We start from the raw sequence: 8,928 nt of genomic DNA, 5'->3' as shown, positions 1-8,928 counted from the left end.
TTGTCTGGTAAAGAATTCCAGAAAATTACACCCTTTAAGTGCAGATTTTGTCTCAGATGCAGTTACCTTGAACAGCTGCCCTGATAATTCTGTTATTGTAATCTGAACAGAGTTTGATAAATCCCATTAATGGAGGAGGGGCAAGATCATATATAGACTTACAAACCAGAATTCCATAAAAATAATATATATATATATATATATATATATATATATATATATATATATATATATATATATATAATTATCAAAACTTAGTCAATTATATTTCTTTAGATTACTGCAGTGGTAGAATCTCTTTTATTTATTTATTTTTATAATTTTTAAGGGTTAATTGGCTGAATGATAGATTTCCCAGCTTGTGACCAAGTGGTTATACAGTATGATAAGTTAGATACAATCAGAATGCAAATATAATTTAGCAGCATTAGTGGATAGATTATTTTTAATATACGCACAATTTGACAGATTAAATCTCACAGTTTTTATTACCTTTTATGAATGTTAATTTGGAATCCATTATTATTATTATTATTATTATTATTATTATTATTATTATTATTATTATTATTATTATTATTAAATATTTAAAATCTGAAACCATATCAATATTACCCCTTTCATTAAAATATCAATTATTTTTTGTTGAATTTTGTTTGATAGAGAAACATTCTCCCGTTTTAGAGATCAAGGAGGAGAAATTTGGTAGAATTTTGTGTTTGAGTGTGTGAGTTAAGTGTACTGTTCCTGCAGTTTATGTCCATTTGCTTCAAATCAGCAGAAATTTGGGCATAAACTTTCTCATTTCTGACGACTCCAGGTCTTCCTGAACACTTCTATCTGCCCAGAGAGAAACTAGAGCCTGCACTTCCTCAGCATCCCAAGGCTGTACTTTTCTCTGATCACACTCGCTGCCCGCCATATTTGTTTTTCTTTCTGGAGTGTACTGACTGATGCAACGTAATGATGAAAATCTTTAACCCCGCCCCTTGTTCGGCTTGGCTCACAGCCGGATACAGATGTCTTGGGGCCAGAGTTTCATGGTTTGGAATATATATATTACAAGGGTTCAATTAAGCAACAGACAAAATTATTTGTGTCAGACTTAAGTCTGTAACAAAATAGTGGATTATGGTTGAAGATACAACTATTAGTGAAGGTATCGCAAAGTCCATACACAAAACAAAACGTTAAAATTAATTAGTTCTGCACCGTATTAAAACTGAGCTGATTTTGTCAGTGCTTGCTAGTCTAATAACCAGTTTGAAATGATTTCAAAGCAAATAAAAACATTGTCGTTTCAGCTTTATTGTTAAAGTTTTCAAATGTAGCAATACTTCCCTACAATTATTGCATGATAGTACCGGTCGTGTTCTGTGATCATTCCAGGTGTTGTGTTGTGAACCATAGCTAAGTTTTAAAACTGAGAGATCGCAAATGCTTATCGTAAAAGTTTACCGGTAGGCGCTATCATAAAATTAAGGGCCATATAAGAATGATAAATACTGTAACTGATTAGAAGGCCTTCTTTGTTGTTCTCCAGTTGCTGCAGTTACATTGTAGATGCTATAACGAGTTACTGTAAATAAGACACTGTTTTAGTAGACATATTAAGTAAACATTTATTTGAATGCTTTTGGAATTAAAAGTATAAATGCAAAATTGTGTGACATTTTTTTTGTTTTTGAACATACCAAGTGAAAAAATCCCCCAAAGTAGCAAAGCCGGCAAATTTAATACTACAGACAAGAGAAAGTGGAGTGCAGCCCAAAAAGTTTGAGAACCACTGGTCTAAGGCACTGTGTCCAGATACAAGCTTCTTTAGAAGATACAGGTTTTTTTAATCCCTAAAAAGTTAAATTGCAAACAAAGCTTTGTACTTGCCTATTTTTGTGCATGTGAAATGTTTTTGGTCAAATTCTTAGTCATTCTGGAAAAATACATGTTACTAAATGTTGATACTGATTGTGTTGCATCACCAGATACTACCTCCTCTGGTTTTAACATTCCAGCTCAATTCCACCTTAACTTTAACGTCTAGAAAAATAAAAATAAAATTGAATTTTTTGACAAAACTTTAGAATACAACTGCCTGATCTAATAAATGTATTTTAGAAGTAATTTCCCAAAATGTGAAATGTCTGGAAAAGGTTTTAGGCATTTGGTTAAATGCCTAGTTTGTCAGAAAGACTGTAACACTACATTTGCAAAGATATATTCATTACCATTTAGATAAACCCTTTTGGTTGTATTTGCATTTGTATGAGCCCATTGAAAAACATGTATGGCCCCCCACTATCTATTGCCCAGGGCCTCAGAAAGCCCTTTCATTTCCCTGGACAGTTACCTCCTAATTAGCTAAAGACAAGCAGCAGGAATGTGGACCCTAGTTTTTTTTTTTTTTTTCCTCTAATGGCTAACATTTTAAAAGTAATGAGTGATTTATAAGGCTTATTGAACCTACAGGTAACCCAGTATGTTAGGAGTGTGACCTGCATGCTGGTACTTTATAAGCCAAGCTGAAAATATCACCTCTATTGGTGTTACCAGTAAAATACCCCAATTTGTTTGGCTTTGAATACATTACATACTATGGCCAAACATTTTGCATCACCCTATAGAATTCACACATTTTGCTTCAAAAAGTTGAATGTAACCAGCTGAATATTACGTTAACATACTGAATTATATATCGCTGTGTAGTTTTCCAAATACTTCACGAGAAACTGACAAAAATGGAAAAAGGTGACATTTTGAAATCTAGCATGAAATACGGTACTACTATTACCGGTACGGCTTCCAGTAGACTTTTGCAATAACATTTTGTAGTTTATTTGATTACATGATGTTAATAAATTATCTCAATTATATATATATATATATATATATATATATATATATATATATATATATATATATATTGTAAACGAGCCTTGCGGCTCGGGTTCGTTTTGCCCCTTTAAAATACTGACCAGACACAGAGATGGAGGGTTTGAACGCGCTTTTGCGCTAATTTTTAATGCAGAACGAAATCAAAACAAAATACAAAATAAACACCTAGCTCTGCACGAGCACTAACTAACACACAAGAACACCCTGACTACAAGTGGAACAGCTAGGCTGTTTCCCCACTAAAACAATAAACAAAAACACACATAGGTTTACTACAGAACCTTTTCTTTTTGTTTTCTCCCGACTGCCAGGACGCAGAGTACCACTTTCTGCCTCCTTCTTCTTAGCAGTCGTAAGCAAACTAACTGTTTCTCTTAATCCTAATTTACAATTGTTTCCAGGTGCAGGGAATAACTAACAATTAAACAATTAACAAAACCATCAAACAAACAATACAGCAATACAATCAAACAATAACATTTAAACAAACCCACACATTTTATTGCAGGGATGATTTCCAACCCATCCCCACTGTGCTACAATATATAGTGTTTTTACAGTCAGCCCACTTTTATACTGCCAGGTAAGGGCCATGGCCAAAAACGGGCAGTAAGCGAGGGTGGTGTTATAGTGAGGGTCAACAACAAAAACAAACACACACAACCTTCTATGTTTGCTAAATTCAAACGTTTTAATTCTTTAGTTATACAATTACAGTATCTCCAGGCCACTTTAATAAAACATTAATCTTTTTTAAAAACTACAGTACTAGTTCTTAAAACAACAGTAGGTATACTAGTGATGTTTTATCATCTTTTCCCATCTGACATACATGGTTACTTTTAAGGAACAGTTTATAAAAATAAAAAATAAATAAAATAGAACACTCATAGTTTCAAATCACCCAAACAACAATTCCATAAAAACAAAAGCATACAATAATTTTTTTGTTTTGTTTTAACTTTACTGTCATTTGAACTTTACTGTTTGTGGCACGACTATAAGCCTGCTGAATACTATCCCCCATTGAACGATGCCATCTATTTATTTCACAAAGCAATGTAAGCTCAACAGCATTCTTTTTTTAAGCAGTTAAACAAATCGACCCATTCCATCAAGGTAAGCCATTAGTTTTTATCCATTAGAATGTCTCCAATTGTCCTTCGATTTAACAGTATATGTCTCACTTAGACGAGAAAACATTTGCAATGTCTTGCTTATTTTCAGATGCATACATGCAGATTTTTTTCTTTTGCTCTGGTGTTTAAATGTAGGGTCGACTCGCCATTTTGTACTTTCTGTTTTGCTTTGGGAGCGGGAGTGTTGATGGCATTGGTATGAACGTTCATTTAACAACGAATTAGGAAAGCAAGTCAAAGGTTAACTGCATAACTTTGTTGTTTTAATTGGCCATGGTTATTTCTCTGGCGCTACAATGAGGGAAACTTCAATGCTTATATTTACGTTTGCTTGGCTTGGGAAGTTGGTGGATGGCGGACAGCAGGGTGGCGATATAATGGGTACAAATAGCACTGTGTTTATATTGGTGACATTTGTTCAGAGATAATAGCTGGCGGTATGCAAGGATGGCATTATAAAGGGGGGCAATATAGGGACAATTGTAATTTAATGTAATTATGTCCCAATCCTAAAATTCTAAGTGATGCAAAACTTTTGGCCATAGCTGTACAGTTAGGGGACGGTTGTGTCACTACAGCTAACACTACCATTGGTGAATGCAAGCATAGTATCTCTGTCTGCAAGGTATTAACCTTGCATAAACATATACTATGTTGTTATGTCCTAATTATATTGTTCCAGGTGCCAAAAGCTCCCTAAAGTACACCAGAATCATAAACCAGTGACCCAAAACTTCCTATGTAATTTTAAACATTAATTAATTTACAAAGGTAAACAATATCATGGGAGTTTAATTATTAAACTGCAGAAGATTCATTTTCCAAATATATTGGTTTCATTAACCAAATATATTAATGTACAGAGGATGTTTATCTAAGTAAAATAGAGTAATTTGAACATGTGCAAAACATTAATGGAGAAAAATGAACATGTTTTGTTCATTCTGTTAATGTTTTGGCAAATTTATTTTTCATTCACATATTATGAAAATCAAACCTACAGTTAATTATACGTAAATTACATAAACAGAGGCTTAATGCAGGTTGTTTCAAATTACAATGGCAATAAATCAATAATGCTTTTCTTAAACAACGACGAAAAGAACGTCATCGGCTAAAGATTTTGCAGGAAATTTAATACACAAGAGGCATAACAATGTTGCATGTGATTTTGTATCTACTGCTTTGGTTTGATTAATTACGTTTATTGTTCATAAATCTTTTACTTGAGTAGATTTGGAATGTGTTCTCTGCTTTCAAAACACCTTCTAACCAGTGTCTTAGGCAGATATGTCAACCCCTAAGGGTTCACAACAGTGAGACCCCCACTGAAAAACCTTGGGATTGATGAAAAACCTTAATTAAAGAAATAGGAGCACGCTGAAAAAAGCATTTGCAGCAATGTTCTGTATTCACGGGATGCTAAAAAAAAATATATATATATATATACTGTATATTCTTTTACATTAAATAAAGACACCACTTCTTGTCCTCCTTACTGTTTACAAAAAAATCTGCTGAAACATATTGCATGCTCTTTGTTATACTCATGAAGTTATGCTCCACAACAAAGTGGCAAAACAAAATTTCTGCCTTTGTGACAACTTCGGTTATTGGTGTTGGTTTCTGAATGTACGATATTATCGACTTATTTATCTGTTTCTGCTTAACATTGTGTCACGGATAGGCTTGTGGGTGACGTCAGATGAGGAAATACACAGACAACAATACTGGGGTAGGGAAGCGCTGATGCACACATTTAATAATAAAATAAAAGATTTAAACAAACAAAACACTTATACAAACAAAACAGCACGGTGGCCAAAACAAACAAACAGATACAAAAACAAGTAACGTGCTGAGTTATAGCCAGCACGAGTAGCAATTGTTTTTACTCCTACTTTCTTTATCTCACGACTCGCGTCTCTCGTTCTCCACTCTGAACGCCAACCCTGAGTGAGAAGTGTGTGCCTCTTTTATGCAGCTGTGCTGAGACTCGATTTGCTAATCAATCATTCAATTGAGTCCAGACACAGTCTGCACGTAAACTACTTGTGACTTCCCTGTGCCCGCAGACCAACATACATTTTAAATCACCCGTGCTACATAACCCACACTATACCCCATGCACCAATACATACATACATACGTACGTACGTACGTACATACAATAACAAACCACATAAACATAAAATACGCACCAGGGTGGGAATACCCCGCCACACATTATCACTGCGTAATTTTGCTCTGAGCATTGTCAGATTGTACACCCCTGACGCTGCCACTTTGATATTTCGGCTACAAACTGTGCAGAAAGCATACTGTTCCCCTAGTATTGATGCAACAATGCAGTCAAACTGAGTTGTCCACTGTGGTAAAAAACCAAGTCTATTTTTGGAGAAAGAGGTTGATAAATGAGTTTGCATAGCATCTGTAGGCTAATGTACACCTCTTCATAGTGAACACCCCCATAACAAATGTAATAATAATAATAATAATAATAATAATAATAATAATAATAATAATAATAATAACCTTGGAGGGTTGTAATTGATTTCCGGCTTTTCAGGTACAAAGTATGTCTCGTAGTCTCACCAAACATTAACAAATCTATGCTAATCACGTTACAGCTAGATCAGTTGGTCATTTGGCCTGCGCTTTTAAAATAGACTGAAAGATGGTAGACAATTCACTGGGCGCCTTCGAGGGCTTGAGAGTAAAGAAAGGCGTGAGGGGCAGCGAGCTTGAAGCATGTGAGTGCTTGAGTGACAATAGTGTTAGAAATAGGACAGGCTGGACAGGTCCCTGTACTCAAAGGACCGGGTCAGGCAGCATCCTCTTGCTGCTGAGCGGCTTGAGATGAGTAAGGGCCAGGAGAAGACATACAAACAAGACACTCTGAACTCTCACAGAGGAGGATGAGAGACAGAACATACAAAAGATGAAGCTCTCAAGTCCAGGCCGGGTCAGGCAGCATCCTCTGGCTGCTGGGCGAGAAGGAGCATGAGACACAGAGGACAAAAGGACAGATCCCGTCACTACTCAGGCAGCATCGGCTGGCAGCTGGGTGGAGTGGAGAGTTAAGGAAAAGTGTCTTGGGTCTGTATAGGAGAGACGAAGGTGGTACGTTTATTAGGTGTGGATTTCCTTTCTGAAAATTAAAATAGGCTAATCACAATTGGAGTAAATTAGCTTTGACAATCTAGCACAGGGTTTCTCAAACCACGGCCTATGGGCTGCATATGGCCTGGCATCATTTATTTTTTATTTTTTTTTGTGGCCTGCATATACTTTCACTTATCGTAGGCTGTTATTAAAAGCATTAGGGTATTGGGGTGGGGATTCTCAAAACAAACAGACTTGCACCTACTGTGGCCCCATGTCATGTTTCAGGGCCGCAAATATGGCGCTTTAAAATGAATGTTTGAAAACCGCTGATCTAGCCCAATGTACCCTAATGCTTTTAATAACAGCCTATGACTCAGCTTTACAGTTATTGCTATTTAAGTCATCAAACCTGTTGGTTATATATATATATATATATATATACAGTATATGATAAGCACAATCGTTGACCACTCTCCATAAAATACCGCTAGGTTTCTAGAAGGTGAGGCCAGTGGATTTCAGTTTGTGCAAAACAGTAGAAAGTCATTAATGTGTTAAATGAAACAATACATGGTGATAACAACACCCAGTGAGAACAATGAGGGGGTCTGTGACAGAAATACAATGAGTCTTGGTTGTAAATCTCTCTCCCAACCTGTGAGGGCACTAAGCAGCGAGAACAGAGTTGTTTGGACGGGCTGGTCTGACGGTTCTTTTCCCGGGTCGGGAAGTTGGCCAGTCTGGATGAAGGCGAGATTCAGTTGGAAGAACGCATTGACCCGGAAGGGAAACGACGTGGCAGCTGCAGATTGGAGAGCCGGTTGCACTCGTTTATCAAGGGGTCATGTGTGAAAGCATAAAAGGGGGCGGAGAATCGCAACCTGTTCCTTCGCTTGGTTTGTGGTTTTTAAATCTGAAGGATGGTGAGAGACCCCAGAGACCGTAACAGTATCGTGAATGTTTTTTTGTTTGTTTGTTCTGTCTGTTAATTGTCTTGTTTGTGAATCACCAGACAGCTAACACATTTCCAGAGCTGTCGCCTTGGGCCAGCACAAAGCTGGAACAGCACTTCACCACTGTCACGAAATAAACTCACCCACCACAAGCACTACAGCACGCACCCAGGACTGGTGACCGTGTTTTGTACTTTGTGGGACAGATACGTGTATTTATTATTTGGGACTGTAACCCGTTGATTTACTTCCAGTGCATCACACATTGTTGTGTATTGCCTGGAGTTACTGTTTGGTCACCAGGCTGGGGTTATAATCAATAAAACCTGTTTCCAACTGGATTACAATTCTCTGTTTGTTCATTGCGCACTGCATCACTCCTGCACCTGTACACAATCAGCCACTTTGCCATAGGGTCCCATTGTATTTCCGTGCATCATTTGGATTATTATTTTAGTACTAGGAAAACAACATTGTCTGTCTGTAACATGTGAGTCAAACAGCTCACATGTTACAAATACATAAACATTACAAATGTAGATAAAGGATAACTACTGTAGATTGAGTTATATTCATGTCACTATTGGACCAATATTTGAACAAAAAATAAAAACTTCTCAATGTTTTAACTACTGCATGCCCTGTCACATGTTATTGCTTATGTAACCAACTGTAATGTATAGGTCACTTAAATTGGTTTATTTTATAATATTTCTGAATGACTGAACCACTACTATGTTAAATTGAAAGCCATGCTTGTTTATATGTGTACTGTTCTACTGTTGGCACTATTATGAAGTGCTAACATTCTTTATAGTCTATGAATTAACCAACAT

Source organism: Acipenser ruthenus, chromosome 6 (genome assembly GCF_902713425.1).
Source record: "Acipenser ruthenus chromosome 6, fAciRut3.2 maternal haplotype, whole genome shotgun sequence".
Classification (NCBI taxonomy): domain Eukaryota; kingdom Metazoa; phylum Chordata; class Actinopteri; order Acipenseriformes; family Acipenseridae; genus Acipenser; species Acipenser ruthenus.
The sequence above is the reverse complement of the archived record's forward strand: the minus strand, read 5'-3'. Positions refer to the sequence as shown.